The sequence below is a fragment of the Mustela lutreola genome, chromosome 6 (genome assembly GCF_030435805.1).
Source record: "Mustela lutreola isolate mMusLut2 chromosome 6, mMusLut2.pri, whole genome shotgun sequence".
NCBI lineage: Eukaryota > Metazoa > Chordata > Mammalia > Carnivora > Mustelidae > Mustela > Mustela lutreola.
The window spans coordinates 51,068,644-51,089,280 of NC_081295.1; the positions used below are offsets into that span (position 1 = coordinate 51,068,644).

At 37.4% G+C, this 20,637-nt stretch overlaps 1 pseudogene; it reads left to right on the forward strand.

Moving 5' to 3' along the window:
- The first annotated feature begins 7,363 nt into the window (after positions 1–7,363).
- Positions 7,364–20,233, forward strand: LOC131834588 (prostaglandin E synthase 3-like; annotated as a pseudogene).
- The last annotated feature ends 404 nt before the right edge of the window (positions 20,234–20,637 follow it).

Genomic DNA, 20,637 nt, shown 5'->3' on the forward strand with positions numbered 1-20,637 from the left:
ACTTTTCATGGATTGGTAGCTAGTTTTCTTTTTAGTGCTGAATGGTATTCCATTGTCTGGAGGTACCACAGTTTGTTTATTCATTCATCTCCTGAAGGACATGTTAGTTGCTTTGAAGTTTTGGCAATTATGAATAAAGCTGCTATAAACATCCATCCACAGAAAGGAGATGTCAGATTGTGGAAAGGTTACATGAAATCATGTCTTAAGTCATCATTATTTTTAGTTCCTAGAGAAAGTCACAAGAAAGACAACAGGAAATTTTGTACTTCATTTTAGGGTCAGAATCTCCTCCACTCCCTGAGTGTTCAGATTATTAAAGTTGGGGTACTGGCCATATGACCAGTATTATATGATCCATTACATGAAATGTCTAGAGAAGAAGAGCAAACCCCAAGTCTAAATGGTTTGAGGAAAGTTTGACATCAGAGTGTTGAGCAACCATCAAGATTTCAAGGTAACTTGGAGGTATTATTGGAGTCCATCTGAAAAAAAAAAAAATAGGATGTAGGACACTTACTGTGTCTTTAAGCTAACTTTATTGGTTGGAGCATATTATGAATATATGATAAGTGATAGACATGAGTTATAGGGACAGACGGGTCAGTTTTGTGCATCAGTTTGGCTAGACTATGGTGCCTAGTAGTTTGGTCAAATGTCAGTATAGATACTGTTTTGAAGGCATTAGGTAGATGTGATTAACATTTATTATAATCAGCAGACTTTAAGTAAAGTGTAGTACCCTCAATAATGTGGGTGGACCTCATCTACCCAGTTGAAGGCCTTAAGAACAAAAACTGAAGTAATCCAGGGAAGTAATTCTGCCTCAAACTGTAATGCTAAGTCCTGCCTAAGTTTCCAACCTGCTGACTTGCCCTACAAATTTCAATTTGCCAGTCGCCACAATAGTATGAACCAATTTCATAAATCTGTCACTCTTTATGTATATAGTATTTGGTTCTTTTTCTCTGCAGAAACCTGACTGATAATACTAAGTAAAGCCTCCAATACAAATTTCTCTGATTTTCTTAGTTGTCTGAAGAAGGTAGAAACCTACAACCCACTTAATTTTTTTTATTACTTAAGTATACTTGATATACAACATTGTATTAGTTTCAGGTGCACAGCATACTGACTGGAAAATTCTAAACATACACAATGTTCAGAAAGTGTAATAATCATCTGTCACCATTCAATGTTATTACAGTATTATTGACTATGTTCCCTCTGCTGTATTTTTCATTTCTGTGACTTACTTATTTTATAACTGGATGTTTTTACCCCTTAATTCCCTTCACCTATTTTTCTCATTAACACCTCGCTCACCCCACTCCCATTCTGGTAACCACTAGTTCTTTGTGTTTATGAGTCTGTTTCTGATTGATTTCTTTGTTCATTTTTTTAAATGATTTTCCATATAAGTGGAACCATATGGTATTTATCTTTCTCTACTTGACTTATTTCACTTAGCATATTATCCTTAAGGTCCATTAATGATCTTGCAAGTGGCAAGATTTTATTCTTTTTTTTTTTTTAAATATTTTATTTATTTATTTGACAGAGAGAAATCACAAGTACACTGAGAGGCAGGCAGAGAGAGAGAGAAGGAAGCAGGCTCCCTGCTGAGCAGAGAGCCTGATGCGGGACTCGATCCCAGGACCCTGAGATCATGACCTGAGCCGAAGGCAGCGGCTTAACCCACTGAGCCACCCAGGTGCCCCAAGATTTTATTCTTTTTATAGCTGCATACTATTCCATTGCACATATATATTATATCTTCTTTATTCTTTCATCTATCAGTGGACACTTGGGTCAATTCCATTTCTTGGCTATTGTAAATAATACAACAATAAACATGGGATGCACAGATCTTTTCAAACTAATTTGTGTTTTCATTTTCTTTGGGTAAATACCTGGTAGTGAAGTTACTGGATCATATGGTATTTCTAGTTTTAATTTTTTAAAAAACTTCCAAACCGTTTTCCACAGTTGCTGCCCCAATTTACATTCTCATCAACAGTGTAGAGGATTTCTTTTCCTTCATATCCTCCCCAATACTTACTTTTTGTTTTTTGGATAGTAGCTACTCTGACTGGTATAAAGCAATATTTCATTATGGTTTTGATTTAGATTTCCCTGATGATTAGTGATGTTGAGCATCTTTTCATGTGTCTGTAGGCCATCTGAAGGTCTTTTTTGGAAAAATGTCAATTTGTTCCTCTGCCCATTTTTAAATTCAATTATTTCATGGGTGGTTTTTGTTTGTTTTGTGGGATTTCTTTTTTGGTGCTGACTTTGGTATAAATTCTTCATATATTTTGGATATTAACCCCTTATTGGATAAATCATTTGAAAATCTCTTCTCCCATTCAGTAGTTTGCCTTTTTGTTTTGTTGATGGTTTCCTTTTCTGTGTGCAAACCTTTTAACTTTGATATAGTCCCGATAGTTTATTTTTGCTTTTATTTCTTTCGCCTAAGGAGACATAGTCATAAATATGTTACTAAAGCTGATGTTCAGGAGATTATTCCCTATCTTTTCTTTTAGGAGTATTACGGTTTCAGGTCTCTCATTTAGGTCTTTAATCTATTTGAGTTTTTTATCTGTATAGTTAAGAAACTGGCCCTTTTATTCTTTTATATTTTGAAAAGACTCTCTTTTCTCCATTATACATTCTAGCTTATGAAACTAGAAATCAACCACCAGAAAAAGTCTGGAAAGATCACAAATGCATGAAGGTGAAAGAACATGCTATTAAACAATGAATGCTATTAAACAACCAGGAAGTCAAAGAAGAAATCACAAAGTATATGGAAACAAATGAAAATGAAAACACAATGGTCCAAAACTTTTGGGATGCAATAAAACCTGTCCTAAGAGGGATGTATATAGCAACATAGATCTACCTCAAGAAGCAAGAAAAAAAAATCTCAAATGAACAACCTAACCTTATACCTATAAGAGCTAGCAAAAGAAAAAAATGATGTCCAAAACCAGCAGAATGAAAGAAACAAGGAGGATTAGATTAGACAGAAATAAAAGACATAGAAACTAAAAACAAAACAAACAAAAAAATCCCACACAGAATAGATCAATGAAACCAGAGCTGATTCTTTGAAAAAAAATAATAAAATTGGTAAACCTCTCACCAGATTTATCAAAAAGAAAAGAGAAAGGAACCAAATAAATAAAATCATAAGTAAGAGAAGAGAAATAATAACCACCACAGAAATCAATTATAATTACAAACATTTATAAGAGAGTACTACGAAAAACTATATGCCAACAAATTGGACAACCTGGGATAAATGGACCCATTCCTAAAAACATACAAACTACCAAAACTGAAAAAAGAAGAAATAGAAAACCTGAACAGACCAATAACCAGCAAAAAAATTGAACAAGTAATCAAAAAACTCCCAACAAACAAAAACCCAAGACCAGATGGATTCACAGGTGAATTCTACCAAACATTTAAAAAAGAGTTAATACCTATTCCTCTGAAACTATTAAAAAAAATAGAAAAGGAAGGAAAACTTCCAAATTTATCCTATGAGGCCAGTGTTACCCTGATACCAAAACCAGAGAAAGACACCACTAAGAAAGAAAACTATAGGTCCATATTCCTAATGAACACAGATGCAAAAATAACTCAATAAACTACTAGCAAACCAAATCTAACAATACGTGAAAAAATCATTCACAATAGTCAAGTGGGATTTATTTCTGGGCTGCAAGAGTGGTTCAGTATTGGTAAGCCAATCAACATGATACAACACATCAATAAAGGAAAGGATAAGAACTCTATGATCATTTCAACAGATGTAGAAAAAGTATTTGACAAAGTACAATGTCCATTCTTGATAAAAACTCTAAACAAATTGGGTTTAGAGGGAACATATCTCAATATAATAAAGGACCATAAATGAAAAACCCACTGGTAATATCATCCTCAATAAGGAAAAAAGTGATAGCTTTTCCTTTACAGTCAGGAATAAGACAAGGGTGTCCTCTCTCTCATCACTTCTATTCAACATCATACTTGGGGGACCTGGGTGGCTCAGTCAGTTAAGCCTCTGACTCTTGGTTTCTGCTCAGGTCATGATCTCAGGGTTGTGGTATCAAGCCCCATGTCAGTCTCCATGCTCAGCATGGAGTCTGCTTGGGACTCTGTCTCTCTCTCTCCCTCTCCCCCTGCCCCCACTTTCTATCTCTCCCTCTCTCTCTCTCTCAAATAAATAAATAAATCTAAAAACAAACAAACAAACAAACAAAAACAAACCATACTCAAAGTCCTAGCCACAGCATTCAGACACAAAAAGAAATAAAAGGCATCCAAATCAGCAAGGAAGAAGCAAAACTCTTTTTCTTGATGAGTGTGGCTAAAGGTTTATTGATTTTATTTATTTTTCAAAGATCAGCTTTTAGTTTCATTGACATTTCCTATTTTTTATTCTCTATTTCAGTGTTATCGCTTTGGCCTTTCTATTCCTTTCCTTCTAAAGTTGAGCTTTGTTCTTCTTTTCCTAGTTCCTTTGAGTATAAGTTTAGATTGTTTGAGATTTTTCTTGTTGCTTGAGGTATATATGTGTTTTCATCTAGTTTAATGTGTCATTCAAAGACATTGTTTCCTATTGATTTTCTGTCTGGATGATCTATCCATTGATGCAAGTAGGTGTTAAAATCCTCTACATTATTGTATCTATCAATTTCTCCATTTATGTCTGTTAATAATTCATTTTTTTGTACTTAGGTGCACATATGTTAAGTGCATAGATATTTACAATTGTTATATACTATTTTTAGAATGATCCATTCATCATTATATAATGTTCTTCTTTGTCCTTTGTTACAGTCTTTTTTAAAAGTCTATTTGTCTGATATAAGTATTGCTACCCAGGTTTTATTTTTTGTTGTTGTTGTTTTGTTTTGTTTTATTTCCATTTGCATGGAATAATTTTGTCAACCCCTTTACTTTAAATCTGCATGTATCTTTAGGTCTGTATCTGCAGGCTGGCCATAGATGGGTCCTGTTTTTGTTTTTTGTGTTTTAACCAATTTAGTCACCCTGTTTCCTTTGATTGGAGCATTTAGAACATTTACCTTTAAAGTAATTATTGACTAAGTGTGTTCTTATTGCCATTTTCTTCATTGATTTCTGTTTATGTTTGGAGTTCTCTGTTCTTCTCTATGTCTGTAGCTCTCTTCTCTTGTGATTGATAGCTCTTTTTAGTTATGTTTGGAGCCCTTTCACTTTATTTTTTTAATCTATTATAGGCTATCTATTATAGGTTATAGTTACCATGAATTTCATATAGAGGATCCTAAGTATAGAGCAGTCTATATGAAAGTGCTGGTTGCTTAAGTTCAAACCCTTTCTAAAAGTACTATATTTTGGGCATGCCTGGGTGGCACAGTCAGTTAAGTGTTTGCCTTTAGCTTGGGTCATGATCACAGAATTCATCAATTCTTCTTTCCAGCCCATCTTTATGACCATTACTTTGAACTTCTTTTAAATTTAATTTTATTTTTTCAGTGTTCCAAGATTCGTTGTTTATGCACCACACCCAGCGTTCCATGTAATCTGTGCCCTCCTTAAAACCCACCACCAGGCTCACCTAATACCTCCAGCCCCCTCCCCTCCAAAACCTCAGTTTGCTTCTCAGAGTCCATAGTCTCTCATGCTTTATCTCCTCCTCTTATTTCCCCCAATTCACTTTTCCTTTCCTTCTCTTAATGTCCTCCATGTTATTCCTTATGCTCCACAAGTAAGTGAAACCATATAACTGACTCTCTCTGCTTGACTTATTTCAGTTGGCATAATCTCCTCCAGTCTTGTCCATGTTGATACAAAAGTTGGGTATTCATCTTTTCTGATGGAGGTATAATACTCCATAGTATATATGGACCTCATTTTCTTTATCCATTTGCTGTTGAAGGGCATCTTGGCTCTTTCCATAGTTTGGCAAATGTGGCCATTGTTGCTAGGGGTACATATGGCCCTTCTTTCCACTACTTTGAACTTTTTATTAAGTAGCTTATTATTAAGTAAGCTTATCTGTTCTCTTTATGGAGCTTTGTCTTTTTCTTTAGTTTGGAGCATATTTCTCTGTGTTCTCATTTTGTCTGACTTTCTGTGTTTGTTTCTCTGAATTAGACAGAAAAGCTACTTCTGCTAGTCTTGAAGAACTGGCTTTATGGGAATGTCCCTTACGTAGATTGCATTTGTCTGGTGGTTTTCACCAGCTTGCATCAGAGCCTTTTTGGCAGGATGGCTGGTGCCAATGTGGGCGTGGGCCAGGACTTCCCAGAGCACTCCACACACAAGGCACTCTGGTGGGAGGGCTGAGGCTGAAGTGGGCTCAGGCCATGGGGTTTTAGGGCATTCCTCACAGGGGACACCCTTGCAGGACAGCTGGAGCTGAAGTGGGTGCAGCCTGGGGAGGGGTGTTTCAGGGAATTCTGCCCATAGGGCACATGGGTGGGACTGATGGAGCTGAAGTGGGCACAGGCAAGGTTGTACTGGTGCACTCTGTGCAGGGGGCTTCCTGGCAGGATGGCAAGAGCTGAAGCTAGGCATATACCTGGTGGTTCCAGCACACTCCCTGCAGACAGTGCCCTAGCAGGACAGCTGGAGCTGAAGCAGATACAGGTTGGGAAGTCCTGGAGTGCTTCAAAGAGGAGGTCCTCTCTGGTAGGTCATCTGGAGCTGTGGTGGGTCTGGGCCTGGTGTATCCTGCAGTGCTTTGGTGAGACGGCTGGAGCAGTAGTAGACACTATCCAAGGGTGTCCTGGTGTTTGCTGCTGAACTGGGGCTGCCTTGGTGGGATGACTGGAGCTCAGGCAGTTGGGTGGAGCCTTTCTGGGGGATGGCAGGTATGGTATAGGAGTCCAGGGCTTTGTAGGGCAGCCCGCTGGCCTGGGTGCCCATACCCGGCTCCCATCTATGCTTATCTGGGTGGAGGGTGGACATAAACAGTGACACTTGTCAGCCCCTTTTGGGGCCATTTCCTTTATATTCTGATTGTTTTTAAATCATAGCTTTTTTTCTGTGCCCCAGGGCAGCTGGAGCTGTTGTCAGGCTGACTAGGGTGCCTGAACCCTGCTTCCTTCCATCTGTGCTGTCAAGGTGGAAAAGGAACATAACAATGGCACTCACCAGCCCCTCTGACATTGGAGAACACTCAACAAGTTCCCCACCATTTGGCAGACACTCAAGGCCTGGTTCATTCAAATTCTAGTTGCCCTTTTAAACGCTGGCTTTATTTTTGTGCTTCAGGGTGAACCACTCTGCACCTGGTCCTTCAGTACTCTCCCTCCCCACTGCAGTTCACAACACCAGGACGGGGTTTCCTGTGGTCACTATGTCTCTATCTTTCCTGCCCTTCTGTATGGATTCCCTCTACCCTTTGTTGTACAGAAGCTGTTTAGTTAGCCCTCAGTTTTTCTTCAGGAGCAATTACTCTATACATATAAAGAACTGCCCATATGTTCAGTGTATTCATGAAGGAGGTGAGTTCAGGGTCTTCCTATGTTGGATCTTGGACTCAGCTTCTCCCTACAATCCACTTTTACTTTCCATTAACATGAAGCAGAGCCAGGTTCAGTCACCCTCTCTCTACTTCCCTTTCTATATGTTTCCCCAAGGGGACGTGCTTGACCACTGAAAGATGAAAGCTCACACCTCATTGGCTAGGCTAGCCTCATGGGCTCACCCAACATCAAGGAGCCAGGTTTTTATTTTATTTTATTTTTTTAAGATTTTATTTATTTATTTGACAGAGATCACAAGTAGGCAGAGAGGCAGGCAGAGAGAGGGGAGGAAGCAGGCTCCCCGCTGAGCAGAGAGCCCGATGTGGGGCTTGATCCCAGAACCCTGGGATCATGACCCAAGCTGAAGGCAGAGGTCCCAAACCACTGAGCCACTCAGGCACCCCCCACTTTTTTTTAATCTTATGGAATAAATAATATCTGTATATTGTAGCAGTCTTCTCTACTACTGAAATGTAAATGATTGACATTGGAAAATTTATCCTAGGTGAGTGAAGTAGAAAGTTAAAATTTATCCACAGATCCACTTGTTACATCAGAAATCCAGACAGATAAGATGCCAGAAATGATAAAGAAAATACTGACAAGATAGATGAACATTTTTCTCTCTCCCCATAAACTTTAGATTTTGATTATAAGAAGTATTTCCCAAGTTTTTTCAAAGTAACCTATATATTCTGCAAAAGTCAGTTCTTGCATATCCAAAGAAAAATGTAATAGGAAAGTCTTAATTATCTAAATTGGGTGTCTGCAGTAACTCAAATCACCTTTCTGTTCTAATTTGCCTGAGTATTTCTGGCCATGGTTGTTGTGGAGCAAAATGTAAATATGCCCAAATTAAATGAAGCACGGCATTTTAGGAGTGACTGTTCATTAGTTTATGAGTAGAAACTAGACCTAAAGTAATTTTGTTTCTTACATACCTGATTTTGAAGTAATATACCTACTGGTTAGGAAAATGAGATCTGAAGCTTAACTTCCTGGGTTCACATTATCTGTATGACCTTAGGTACTCAGTAACCTCCTCCTTTATCAATTTACCCATCAAAAAATGATGGTAATATTAACACTTACCTCATATGGTCGTTGTAGGATAAAGCACATAGAAGACTAGAACACAGTAAACACTTAAAATGTTTTTTAATAACCGTTATTGTTAATCACTGTCTGATACTTACCAATGTTTTTCATCAAACTATTGCTGCATCAGTTTTTGTGGATAGCAGTCAGTTATCAGTTTGATGGGAAACACCCTGGATTAAAGTTGGAGTCTTAGATCAACAAATTAGAGGTTAGGTGTCCTTGGCAAGCTGCCATCTATGGTTTTTTTGCCCGGAAAGTGGAACATATGCCTGCTACACTCAAGTCATTGGGAAAATTAAGTGGGATTAGATTTACTGAATGAAAATCATAAAATCCTATACAGCTGTGAAGGCCTGCTATCTACTCATTTAATCAGTTATCTTCAAAATATTTACAGCTGTACAACCAGATTCTGTAGCTAGTCGTCTACAACATGTACAGAGGAAACGTGTTAGAAATATATATCAGAATATCCAGCTATTCTTGAGTATATGAGAGTTCATTTCCCTTACTTATCAAGGATGGAAACTTACCTGCCCAACCAACTTAGTAGTGAAACTTAACTTTTTAAGTGTCACTTGATTTCTCCATAGTTCTCCCTCCATCTTCTCACTTCCACATTTTTTATTTCCATTGTTGGTTTACATGAGCTCCAGGAGCAAACTGTCTAATGTCCCTTCCTTGCTTCCATGGCTCATCAATCTCTCTCCCCTTCCGCTGCCTGGATGGTTTTGCTGTTCTTCCTTTCCTCTCCTGACCTATTCTACATTAGGGTAAAATGAGAGACAGTCTCCACAGACGATAATGAATAGTGATCCTCCAATTTAGCCCCAAACACCTACAGCGGCAGTAGATCGATTTAAAGAACATTCAGGTGTGAGAAAACCAAATCGTCACACTAAAAACAGCCAGCTGCGTTTTGATGAAACTACGTCTTCAGCTGTTTGAATGCTGTCCTCTTCTGCAGACTTTTAAACTAAAATCATATCATGGCTTTACTGCTTTGGGCTCCACATATTTGCCTGAAAAGAAGAGAATAATGTAAACATTTTAAAGTTATAGGGGCTTCATTATTAAAACACAATGGGGAAAAAAAGTATGCACGTAAACTTTGGTATTCTCCTCTGCTTTCATTCAGTATCAAATTCACATAGGAATTTGGTAGTTAAAAAAAAATCTTGAAGTAGGGGCACCTGAGTGCCTTAGTGGGTTAAGCCTCTGCCTTTGGCTTAGGCCATGATCTCAGGGTCCTGGGATCAAGCCCTGCATGGGGGGCGGGGTCACTGCTCAGCAGGGAACCTGCTCCCCCCAACCCCGCCTGCCTCTCTGCCTACTTGTGATCTCTCTCTCTGTAATATAAATAAAAAAAAAAAAATCTTTTTTAAAAAAATTGAAATATCCAGACTACTATTTGTAAGTTTTCTTGTTATTGTCTCACATGACCTAGCTAATTACTTGAGGACATTTCTGCTAGGCCCCCCATATCACAGTCTCTGAAAGACTTTTGTAGCTCTGATAGAGTTTCCAGTGTTTAAAAAAATTAAACATCATGCAATTTTAAAAAATAAGGGGGTAGCCTTGGTTTCAAAACATATGAAGTTATTGGACAATATCCAGAGACTGTATGCCATGAATATGTCTCTCTATTCCTCTGGTTAAATAGCTTTTCCTCCCACATTTTGCTGGGCATATGATGGTCCCATTAAGCTCGCTCATAGTTTCCCTATTGTTTACTATTCTTCCCTGCACCATCTCTGCACCTGTGTAAAATATAAGCTCTCCTGAAGACACAGATCAAAGGTGAATTCCTCCATAAAGCCTTTCCTGATTCTTGAGTAGGAATTGATCTTTCCCTCCTTTGATTTTCTGAAAATTTTTAACCTATTTAGTGCAAATTGTCTTATACAAATGTAACTACTAAGGCAGATTACAGATTCTTTCAGGAGAGAGACTTGGTCTATCTTGTGATCCTCTACATGCCCTAATACAATGAGTAGCTAACCCTCATTGTTAGTAAACGTGTAGGAATAACTTTAACCAAATAAATTTATTGAGTAAAATGATAACTAGATGAAAGTGTTATACCACAGTTATATTACAATAGATATGATGTCTCATTTCCAATGATGAAAATAGAATGAAAGTCCCAATGAGGTAGTACCACGACAGACAAAAACTTGCTAAAGATGGGAAAGCAAACTAACTTTCATTGAACACTATGTTAGCTCCCTGTGGCTTCCATAACAAATGACAACAAATTGGGTAACTAGAAACAAAACAGAAATGCATTCTTTCAGCGTTCTAGACACCAGAAGTCCAAGACCAGTTTCACTGTGTTGGTATCAAGGTATCAGCAGGACTGCACTCCTTTTGGAGGCTCCTGGGGAAAATGCATTCCTTCCTCCTTCAGCTTTTGGTGGCAGCTGATGTTCCCTGGTTTATGGGCCACATTCCTCTAATCAGCCTCCATAGTCACACTGCCTTCTTCTCTTCTGTGTCAAAACCATCTGCCTTGTTTTTTTTTTGTTTTGTTTTAATGGCCACTAGTGCTTGCATTTTTCGGCCCATGCAGATAAGCCAGAATAATTTTCCCATCTCAAGAATCATAACTTGGGCTATAAAGATCCTTTTTCCTAACATTTACAGGTTCCAGGGATTAGAGCCTTAGTATTCAGCCTACAATAAAGATCAACTAGACGTGCTCCTCTGGATGGTTTTACTCCCCTCTGTATAGTTTGTGAAGAAACTAATTGCTGTTCTGATTTGACAGGTGAGACCACTGAAGTCCCAGACATTGGGTGACTTACCTAAAGTTACATGTAGTCAGTGGTTAGATAATTGATTCAAACCTAGATCTGTCTGGCTCCAACTTGATTTTGTTTTTTCGTTATATCCTAGCTTTTTAAGTTCTAGACACACAGTAGATTCCTAATAAATGCTTGTTGATACAAAAGGAAACCTTTCGCGAGATTTTGAAGTTTGCTGCTTTATCATTTTGTCACCATTTCTAAAAGTTCATTGATTTTTAAAGCACTTGTATATATCAGATGTCTCTTCAGAAAGTGTTTTCAAATATGAGTGCAGTGTTGTCTCCAAATGGATCATCACTGAGAATTAGAGGCAGTTTTGTCAAGGTAATTCAACATAAGGGATGTCAAGATTTCATGTAGCAAATAAAAAAAAGAATCGAAATTTGAGAGGGTGAAAATATGTACCAAAGTCGTTAGTCTACAAAGCCTGAAAACACACAGCTGCAATACAATCCAGGATGACTGGGAATATGCTAGATTATATCTGTGAAGTAATGACATTTCTGAACATAAGGTTAAAACTCAAACAATGTTACATATTTGCCCTGATTTCCCCTAAGTCCTAGTTCCTTGTAAAACAGTATTACTGGACTCTGATAATACAGTATATGTTTTCTAGGGAACGTTTTAAAAACTTCATTTGGTGAAGTGATTTTTAAAACTTCAGGAAGCACCAATGGGCACTTCCACTCCACTAGTTTATGCTACTTAATGTAAAAACACCGGTTTTCTTGGCCCATAAAGTCACGTATTGTCTGTTGCTGATGTGTAACAAGTTACCACAGATTCAGCACAGACTTACCATGAGAGCTGCTTATTATGTTAAAGTTCTGTAAGTCAGAAGCGTACACACATCGCTCATCTCATTCTCTACTTCTGGTTTCAAAGAGCCAAATTCTTGGCAGGACTGCATTGCTTTATAGAGACTTTGGATTTTAATTCACTTCCAAGCTAGTTCAGGATGCACCAGAATTCAGTTTTCTGTGGCCGTCAAACTGATGTTCCTGCTTCTTTGCTCACTGCTGACTGGGAGTCACCCATGTCTTCTAGAAACTGCCTGCATTTCTTGGGTCAGAGCCCCCTTCCTCCATATTCAAAGACTGCAATTGTGGATTGAGTTCTTCTCATGCTTTGACTATCTCTGACATCCCTTTTGGTCTCATAGCTCCTCTGCTGTCTCCCACCACATATTTTTCTATTTTCCTCTTCTAATTTTAAGGCTCCATGTGATTATATCAAGTCTACCAGGATAAGCTCTCTTTCTTAAGGTCAGTTGGTTCATAATCTGAATTTAATCTGCAAAGTCCCTTTACAGAAATAACTAGAGTAGTATTTGATTGAATAACCAGCTACAGGAATATTTGGAGAACAATTTTCTTTTTAAGATTTTATTTATTTATTTGAGAGAGAGAGAGAAGGGGAGAAAGAGACAAGTGGGGATGGGGAGAGGGAGAAGCAGGCTCCCTGCTGAGCAGAGAGCCTAATTCGAGGCTCCATCCCAGGACTCTGGGATCATGAGTTGAGCTGAAGGCAGATGCTTAACTGACTGAACCGCCCAGGTGCCCCTGGAGAACATTTTTAGAATTATTCCTAAAGCAAGGTTTAGAGTCTCAACTAAAGTGTACTTTTATTCTTAATTTTCGATTTCTAGCTTTCGAAGATCAGATTACTCAGTAAGGAATTAGCAGTACCAGAAACATGGAATTAACCACCTATTTTCCTGAATAGAGCTGAAAGATAGAACATTTGAAGGTTCAGACACACTTATGCAGCCACATTTCCATTTCATATATGAATACTACCAGATGGGAAGCAAAGGTTAGACTCAGTTCTTTTTGAAAATCACTTATTGTCAAAAGCTTGTATGTCTAATGCACTAGCGATAATAAACATGCACTATGTTCAAATGGAAAAAAAAAGTACTTACCAAAATCTTTAAGATAAGAATTGACAGAACCAGGTGCTTACTGACAAAGGATAGTAAAATACTTTTCTCTAAGAGGTAGGTCACCTCAGCATTATCAAAGTGTCTTAACTTGGAGATAATTCTTCTATTCCTTTCAGTTGCTGATTTGGATACATTCTAGGTGGTGATAAGGGAACCTTCTCCAAGAGCCAATTAGACATTGAAAGATAACTCTTGAGGTGATAAAATAATTATTCCATTTACTAACATAGAAAAACATCATACCACTCAAGAACCTGGCTATTATTACCCCATCTTAGTTTCTTGAAGTCAATGTTCTTATAAACAGAGTATGAGTGCAAGTGATGTAGGAACAAAGCTTTTTAAGAGCTGGTGATTTTTTTCCACTTAATTTCCCCTTCAGCTGGCTGGACACTGAGTTTCAGATAGCAAGGAGGTGTGAGGGGATGAGTGAGCCACAAGAGGGAGGGAGCCCAAGTCACTGGATCCCCACATGGAGAAGACCTCCTATCAACCAGGAACACCTGCACTGGATGGTTCAGTGATTTAGAAATACATTCTGTTGTGATTAGGTCTTTATACCCTTTGGATCTGTTCTTTCCAGCAGCTGATATTATCCACACTAATACTCTTGCATTTATCTTCCTCTGGAATTCATAGTATCAACTTCATGTGGCAAGTTCTCTACTCTCTGACACTTTAGATTGCATAAATCTTTATCCCTCTCAAACTGTTTTCAAGGATATTGTTTATGTTATAAAGATCAAGAGTATATTTTGGAACTCAGAGCTGAGAATTTGAAACAAATACTGAAATACTTTGTGCATTATTTCACCTGGAGCAAAGCATGTTAACCTTGTTTTGTTTTGCTTTGTAGTTTTAATAATGGAAGGGCTACAGAGCAAAGAGCAAAATTAAGAGTAGTAAAAAAAAATACATGGACAAGAATTACTATTTTGTACAAGTTTAACTCAATAGAATTCTCAGCATGAAATTAAATTCAAGATGAAGGGAAGGAAAACACAGATCTCCTTTTAGGTGGAGAGGGTCTATATTTAAAGATTTATTATAATGCAGAGTTTATACATGCTCACATTTGCCATGTTGTCCTTCTGGAAAGTGAAGGTAATTTTTTGGGTCCCAGTAAAGCAGATCAGTGAGTGCTAGTACCTAAAGCCATGGGTCCATGCTGATTTTATGACTAATTCATTTGGGTAATTCTTTCTTACAAATTTCTCGTTTGAACATAATAACTGCAATATCCAGATTGAATGCTTTTCCTGACTTAAAGTTTTTTTTTTTTTTTAAGTCAGTTAATATACTCTTTCTAGTGACTAGAAAGAGTTATTATTTAAAGAGTAAGGATTTTAAGAAAAATATTTAAAGAGTAAGTATTTTAAGAAAAATATTTTACAAAGAAAACAGAGCAAATATAATTTGTAACCATAGTCACTCCTTAATCTAAATTTAGTCTTTTATAAATGATATTTACACTTACCATTATTTACAAAATCATGTAATTGATTATTTTTAGAAGACAATGAACATTTCTGTAAATGGAGGCAAATTGTATTATGTTCACACAACACTGGATTACAGTTAACTGCAAGGAGACTGATGGAGGTGGTGGGATCTTAGATTCAAATAATCAGAATGTTCATTAGGAAAACAGTCTTAATAATTTGATTCCTAAATCACATCATTTTAATACTATTTATTCAAGTCACATAACAATAATTTATTATTGACAAACAGGTGGGGTGTCTGGGTGTTAAGCATCTACCTTCCGCTTCGGTCATGATCCCAGGATCCTGGGATGGAGCCTTACTTTGGTTTCTTTGCTCAGAGGGAAGCCCGCTTCTCCCTCTGCTTCTGCCCTTCTCCACTCATGCTCTCTCTTGCTTACTCTATCTTAAATAAATAAATAAATAAATAATACGACAGAAAGAAAAGGAAGCAAGAAAATAGAGAAAGGAAGGAGGGACAAAGAAAAGCGACTCTCAAATGTTGACTGAATCAATTGAAAAATAATAAAAAAGAAATGCACAAGTGAATACTAATGAAAATGTTCTCAGTAGATTAGTTGGGCTTTAATTAAGGAAACAGAGCCACTCTGAATATTATGCACTCAGGAATTTATCATCAGAATGAGACATATAAGTATCTACAAAGGGGAGCTGGAAAATTGTAAGTCATTATAAGTCGCTGAGTCAGTGGTCAAAAAGAAGAGAAAAATTCAGAGTGAGGATACACTGGAAGCCCCCAGCCCCTCTACAACTGCCTTTCTCTGCCTCCTACTATGGTGAGTTTGATGACTTTAGGGAGTTGATGGCTGCTGATTCATTGGTTCAAATCTTATGCAAATTTCTATTGTGACCAATGCCACGCTGGAACTATACAGGAAGGATGATTCTGGAAACTGTAGCTCTAGATTAGCCAACATTCCCATTGGGATTTTTGGAGTGTACATAATTTCACTTTTATCTGTGCTATGTGGTATCTATATTTCCTATTTATAATGTGTTATTTCCAAATAAAGCCATTAACAAAATAAATTACTTTTGGAAATGATATTAAAATCAAAGCAAGTACAGAGCTATAAAGTTATAAAATCCTCTTTGAGTCTCCTCCTGGTAATTTTGCATGATGCTCTGTGTATTCATCTAGTGCTTTGCACTTGGCAAATATCATTTCAAATTCTCATGAAATCGTCATAGGTAGTTGCAATTTGCCAGAGCATTTCTCTCCTGCTTTTCTGAAAGAAAGAAAGAAAGAAAGAAAGAAAAAAAGAAAGACAGACAATAAAGTGAAATGAGGGGGAAATGTATGCAAATGTCCGGGTTGAGGTAAAGCCCCACAAGATGCTAGTCTAATGACCAATCTACTCACTGGCCTATGCAGTGAAAACAATTTTCTCTGCTGCAGAAAGTCAGAATAAACACCAAGGGGTGGCATCAGTTGATCTGTAAGTGTAATATTTACTCTTTCATTAAATGCATGAAATAGATCTATACAATTCAGATCATTTTTCTAGAGAATGTTAAGGACTGACAACCACATCCAAAACCCTGGCCATCTTCATAGCATGAAAATAATTCATTGCACACTTTAAACTGAGTTGGCTTGCACATGATTTAATAAGGGCAATTTTGGATGTTTCAGTATGAATTGCCTTTATTTTAGCAATTTTCTGGAGCCCAACTATGCCATTTATATTATTTTATCATCTGGTAATCAATAGCCATCCAAAGTCAACTAGTTTGATTTTTTTTTCAACATAATCTATTGTATTTAGATAATACTTACAATGAAAACAAAGCAATTTGAATTGGAAAGTATTTGATTTTGAAGACAAATCCTTAAAGCTGATGTACAGTTAAAATAAATAGAAATTGTTATATTTCCAAATCTAACATCATCAAAATCCTGTAAGATGATATAATCAATGGAACACTTTAAATTGACAGTTGCTCTAAAATTGAAATGGAGAAATACCGTGTTTTCTTCTAAAGAATTTTTACTTTAAGGTCAGACTATTTTTTTCCTCTACATCTATCAAGTAGATTTAGAGTGTGTATTAAAATGAAAGTAACCTATATATATCAAGTTTAGAGATGGATGGGAAAAGGCCTCAACAGGACGTCAATTGCATATCAAAGTCAATAATTTTACAAAATGTGGAGCTTCAAGTAAAAAGGTACTTTAGCAAACTTACTATTTAGGTGCTTACTGCTTTATTCTTTGGTTAACAGCCGAAAGCCATTATTCCTTTTGTTAGTAATAAAAAAAAATGTCTGTACAAGTTGTTGGCAGTGACCCTCCCTGGAGTAAAAACAATCTACACAGTGGTTGTCTTTGAGTAAAATACTAAGAAAATGCGTATTTGGAAAAGTATAATATGGAAATGATCACACCAGAGAGAAGAAAGTTGACAATAACCAAGTTTGCTGCAGGGGTTTTTTGTTTTGTTTTGTTACTGGTTTTGTTGTTGTTGTTGTTGTTGTTTTGCTTTGTTTTGTTTTTATTAACATATAATGTATTATTTGCCTGAGAGGTACAGGTCTGTGAGTCATCAGGCTTACATATTTCACAGCACTTACCATAGCACATCCCCTCCCCAATGTCCATAACCCAACCACCCTATCCCTCCCTCCCCACCTCCAGCAACCTTCAGTTTGTTTCCTGAGATTAAGAGTCTCTTATGGTTTGTCTCCCTCCTCTCCCATCTTGCTTCATTTTTTTCCTTCCCTTCCCCCCACATCCCCTCCTCCCTGCCTCTCAAACTCCTCATATTGGAGAGATCTGCTGTTTTTATAGGGAACATTTGGTCTCACAATTATAGTTCCGTATTCTGTAGTGACAGTGACAATGAAGACGCCTTTTTTAATACCAAAGAACACAAAGCTGGATTAATACATTAATTAAGTTTCAAAAACTGCATTAGGTTTGGTTTCTTCATCCATAAATATGGATTAATTCTTACATACTTCTAAGAATTGTGAAAATTAAATGAAATAATCCATGAGAAAATATCGAACATCTATTGATACTTGGTGTGTATACCCTAAATGATTATTTTCTTCCCTTTTTTTTTTTTTTTTTTTTTGAGGTTTACTGATTATGGTATGATTTACAAAGTTAACTTACTTGCTAAAGAGGATGCACTTCAGTATATTAAGAACCAGTAGGAATTCTGAGAACAAATGTCAGATGGCCTTACATGCAATCCATTTTCATTTCTAATACACCAACTTTTTTCCTTCCTAAAGCAGGAAAGATTACTGTCACAGGATTTAAAAAAAAAAAAAAAAAAAAAAAGTCACTATTCTCTAAGACCTGTATAAGACCCGTGTTTCCTAACTCCCAATGTAGGCTACCACTTAAAATTATTTGACAAAACTGGAAACTATAATCCATTTATCCTGATGTGATTTCTGTGTCTCTCACCACCTTTTCTATTCACTGACCAAGATGGCCTTAACATTCCCCTCAGCTTGACTAAATTTGGGGCAGGTCTCTTCCTGACTATAGGCCCTTAATCTCCCTTTTCTTAGAGTGGTTACTTTATAAATGCTCATAATTGCAAATTCTTTCTCTACGCTTTTGGAAATGTAGGTAAATCCTCTCCCAACCTCTAGCCAGTTTTACAACCCAGGAATGTCTTTTTCAAGAACCTGGGAGTCATCTCTGAAAGTGTAACCATCAAGAAAGATAGCACCCCTGTCTCCCATTGAAGAATAGAAGCCTAGCTTGATAAGTGCCTATTAGCAAATGCAGGTGGCTTAATCACAAAGATTTTCAAACTCAGGATTGATTCAGTGTACTGGGCACATTCCACTGACCAACCTCCAGTACTTTTTCACTAGTTTATCTCAGCATTTACAACCCTCTTACTTTTTTTTTTTTTTTTTAGATTTTTAAAATTTATTCATTACAGAGAATGAGAGATGAATGGAAGGTGCAAAAGGAGAAGGAAAGTCAGACTCCAGGCTGAGCAGGGATCCGCAGGCGGGGCTTGATGCCAGGACTGACCTGAGCCAAAGGCAGACACTGAACCAGCTGAGCCACCCAAGAGACCATCCCTCTAACCTTTTGATTCAGGGAAGTAGAGTTCAGTCTCTCTCCCCTGTAGCAAGTCAAAGGGTCTTCATTTGCCTGCTTAACTCTGGTGCAAGTTTTCTTCGATAGTCCCTTCTTACCGACTAAGTTCGTAGTTCATAATTAAAATAACACCCTTGCCACTATTGTCAACTCATTTTCCCCTCTTTTGCTCAGACCCCAAATCCATATAATCAGCCCCTTCAGTGCTGACTCACTTCACCCTGATGCTGTTGACCTCATGTTCTAGAACACAAAAAACAACCTCAAGGGATACCGATTTATAGAGTAAAGCCCCAATTTTGTTAATGTACAATAAAGAATGTATCTTTCCACTTACCAGAAAGCATGTTAACAAGGCACGTTAACGAGGCGCTTGGATGGCCCAGTGGGTTAAAGCCTGCTCCTTTGGCTCAGGTCATGATCCCAAGGTTCTGGGATTGAGGCCCACATCAGGCTCTTTGCTCAACAGGAAGCCTGCTTCCTCCTCTCTCTCTGCCTGCCTCTCTGCCTACTTGTGTTCTGTCTGTCAAATAAATAAATAAAATCTTAAAAAAAAAAAAAAAAACAAGGCACGTTAACCTCTAATATCTCCTCCATGGACAATCTTCTATAGAGAACTGTGATGCTGAGACATTCTTCCTCTCCCAAGACGAGAGTTGGTTCTCTCCCCTTGGTGCAATATGGGAACTCAGGGGGAGCCCCCTGCTGCTGTAGTCTGAGGGAAGCAAGAAGAGTTGGAGAGATCCCCACCCACCCATTCACCTATACCCCTCTTAGGTTCACCAGCTTCTTCAAAGTGGTACAATTAAAGGGACTATATCTTCATTAAATTTTGTGAAGACAGTAAAGATATTAATGTAAATTTAGAAAAATCCAACCTTACATTCAGTTGTTTTAGAGGAAGTGATAATTTTAAACATTTACATTAAATTGATCTTTTTCACTGGATTGGTCCAAATGATTCCAAGCATAAAAGAATAGATCAATTTTTAATTGTTTACAAAAGGCGAATCTGGTCAGTCCTGGCCAAGGTTAACAAAAGAAAAGGCAAAACTTAATTGGTTTAGTGTGGACTTCAACATTGGAAAGACTGGGAAGATGATTCAGATGAAGACACATGGAATTTTGATCACTTCTCTGAGAAGAACAACATGGGTGGTGATTAGGATGTAGATTTATCAGTAACTGGAGCAGGCGATGATTCACAAGACAGCAATGATGCCAGCTCTGGAGTAAGGAATGTTGTCATCACCAGATTTTAAGAATGAAAAATCACTTCTCTTCAATATTTCATAATTGAGAGAATTCCTGAGTCAGTAGCTCTAAAAGCAGATGCTGTATTTGCCTCTGTTAACCCATTTTTCACCGTCTCTTTTTTAAAAGGCTTCACCAAGGGTTGCTCTGTATCATCGAATGGGGCAATTCTAAGTCAGCTAAGGCAATAACTTTATGCATGAACTTTCCCTGGACTTCCATGATACTGTTGAAGTCCTAGGCAATTGATAACAGCCATTGTGATAAATAAAAGCATTTTATCTCAGTCTTCTTTATTTCATAATACAGATACTGACATGACAGGAAGCTCTTGGCTTAGAAGAAAGATAACTAAATTCTGGGTTTTAGAACATGGAATCAAAATGATTAATGAAACAAATTGTTTGATACC